Raw genomic sequence first — 3,548 nt, 5'->3', positions numbered from 1 at the left:
TCGATTTGGCGTCGAGGGAGAACCATTTAAGGGAATAAGCGCCACGGTCTTTCCACTTTGCTTCCCAATGAACCACCGTCTGCCTCTGCCTTTCTCCCGAGAACTCGAGTTCTGTCTCCTGAGACTGACTGGAGTTTCTTTTCCTCCGTTCCTATTATCCTCTGGTCATCCTCTTTGTCTGTAGACCCTGAACAGGTACGCCTTGTAGATCTTTCTTAAGTAGGTACTTGGTGTAAATCCCGCGATAACTCTGCCAACACGACAGAAGGTTACCTGCCCATCTAATTCTGTGATCATGGCCACAAAATTAAAGTGTAACTGATAGTTTTCGTGAAATATTGGTATTATTACATAAGGTGGATCTGGTGAGGAGATACTTCTTGCCGTAAAGGAAAGAGAATCTTTGAGACAGCCATTGCCAAAGTTCATAAATCCGTTCTTTATCCCTTCCATCTGGCCCTGCTTTGACTTGAAGTGACGAATCTCAATTTAATGCTTAGAACTGCTGTGGTACGATTGATGCCTCGTTCTGTAAAGCAGGCGTCACACTCTCCCGAAATGGAGACACAAGATCAGCACGAACATAAAGCTTCGTAAGGGTTTTCGGCATTTTTTTTTTTTTTTTTTCTTTTTTAGCTTGCCAAAGATCTTTTCGTCGCTCAGGAAGTTGCTGCATTTTTTCAGCATGTCAAAAATCCTTTCATCGCTCACGAAGTTGCTGCTGGAGCCTCAGAAAATCTATCGGCGGTCATACTAAGAAGAAAAAGAAGAAAGAAGAAAGACCGCGAAAGAAGAGGAAGAAGAAGAAGGCCTATGCAGGCGCCATGCTGTCTCGTAATTGATATTTTTTACGATCAGAGTCGAATTTGAACATTTCCTTTATCGTGTGTCAATCTGGTGTCAATTTCGTGTCTGTGTGTAACCCCTTAAGCTAAGAAATAGAACTGGAATAAAAATAAGTAAAAATATATGAAACATTTAATGAATAACAAACTTGTATGGCAAAAAAAGGTCTCATAATTCAGCATATATTTGTTCTCAGTCCACAGCACCGTAATACATTATGCCAATTTGCTAGGCCTGTTAGAGTTCCTCTTTTGGTGTCTAGAGCCTGAGGACTCTAACAGGTCTATATCCTCATGTGACTCCTAATTTATTTATACTAGATCGATACAGTAAGTTTTTACATCGTGTAGAGAAATGATACAGTAACATTTGGCTCAAAGGTTCTTTATTTTTCAAAATACAACACTGATGTTTGGCATGCCTCCTCGCTCTCACAGTCACATTTTATTTTATTTTATTTTGTTTTTATTTTATTATTATTATTTTTTATGAAAATACAATTATTGAAACTATAACAGTTGTTCATGAAATAATTAGAACAGTCTGGTAAATTAAAACATGTAATAAAGAAAATGTAATATCAACATGAACTCAATCATTACCTAAACATTAAATAAAGATTACCCAAATATCAGCAAAAGGGCCATGAAATCAACAGGAACCCATAATAGAAAATGATTGCCTCACTCTCTTTCCCTATTGATAACATAACCGCCGCTGCTTCACGTCTCCTCAACCTTGCGGGTAACTCTGTTTACACTCATGTTTTTTCTTTCTTTTTTTTATGCGAAAGCGTGAGATCAGGAACCACCGCTTCCCTTGGCCTCATAATCAGCCCTCTCGAAACAAAGCACATATTCAGACCTCATAAACTCCATTATATAGCCAGGTCAGGAGGCCGCGTTATTATGAAGTTTATTCTTGCAAATGTTTTGGTGTTCCGGTGATTATCCCGCTCGTTATGGCTTGTCGTTAAAAATATCAAAGAGGTTGTTTGGAGTGTATTACAACATATGTACGATTGGTATAGATGTTCTGAGGATTAGAGCTTATGTATATTTTATTTGTTTGTTTGTTAGCTATGAGCTTGCTGCCTCCTTTGGCTCTCATAACTCTTGAAATTATATAGAACAAGATTATGGAATTATGCATGGTTGGCCCAGTGACTGTTCATGGTTCTTGCCGAGGTCTTCCCTACAGCATACCTCCCATATTTTGTCAAATGAGATGAATTCCACAGGTAGGCCTATCGCCACTATTACCTTTTTATTGGTATATTTCATTATCATTATTCTTTATTTTGCCATTATTATTATTATTATTATTATTATTATTATTATTATTATTATTATTATTATTATTATATTATTGTTGTTATTATTTGCTATTATTATTATTATTATTACTATTATTATTATCATTATTACCTCTGCTTTAACTTGTGGAACAGTGATGCTCTTAATATTCTTAAAATAAAGATTTTTTCCCCTTGACACGGAACAGGATCCAGAACTATGAACTTAACATCATTCCTCAACACACTGCCTGGAATACGGAGATAAATCGTTGCATCCCTTTCCTGCGACCTTCACTTGCAATCTGCAGTCTCCAGCCGCGGTTGGTGACTAACTGCTTTTGCCGTTTCCTTATGGCCATACTGGTGTACAAAATGTAGTATAGAGCAGCGATATACAACTCTTTAGAGATATCTAGTGTACAGAGAGATACGTTATTGGCCACAAATCATATACTATTTTACAGAAACTGAGCAAAACATGATTAAATCAATCTGAATATAGTATTTACATTCATGGTCTTCATTATGAAACAAAATACAATAATGACATTACTTAATACACTCTGTAGACTATACTTCTGCGTAGACATATCCTACCTTGAAATTCCAGACTTTCCGAACAGAGCATTAAAGTGTAATTCTATCTAATACCTCCTGAAACAGGATTTTTTTTACCGTGACATAGTCTACCAGTCAACTACAGTAGTACCCTCCACGAAGATCTACGCCATGCAATGACAAAATCTCTTTCAAAAAATGTCACCAGCTTTCACAGATGACAACAAGTATTAGAGTGCAAGAGGATGAAGAAAATGTCACCAAGCCTCACTTTGGGGTCGCTGTTGGTACGTAAGTTGCAGACCCGGTAAAGGCTATCTCAGTGTTCTATCATGGAGGCAACAGGTTACACGAGCCAGGCTTTGCACAGGATATCAGTAAATGGTGTAATGTGTACAGGATGAGGCTCTGGAGACAAAGTCAAGTGTAAATCATCTACCTTATTGTACAAAAACTGCATCCTATTGTCCCGTGAATATCAATGCCTGATGATATTAATTTCGTTATCAGCTTTGGTCTCATCCTTAATATATTGTGTTCATATATATATATATATATATATATATATATATATATATATATATATATATATATATATATATATATATATATATATATATATATATATATATATATATATATATATATATATATATATATATATATGTGTGTGTGTGTGTGTGTGTGTGTGTGTGTGTGTGTGTGTGTATGTGTGTATGTGTGTATATATATATATATATATATATATATATATATATATATATATATATATATATATATTGTGCTTGTGTATGTGTTATTTATACTTTTTCTCTCTATCTATCTATCTGTCTATCTATATCCATCT

Source organism: Penaeus vannamei, chromosome 6 (genome assembly GCF_042767895.1).
Source record: "Penaeus vannamei isolate JL-2024 chromosome 6, ASM4276789v1, whole genome shotgun sequence".
Taxonomy (NCBI): domain Eukaryota; kingdom Metazoa; phylum Arthropoda; class Malacostraca; order Decapoda; family Penaeidae; genus Penaeus; species Penaeus vannamei.
Note: the sequence above shows the minus strand (reverse complement) of the source record.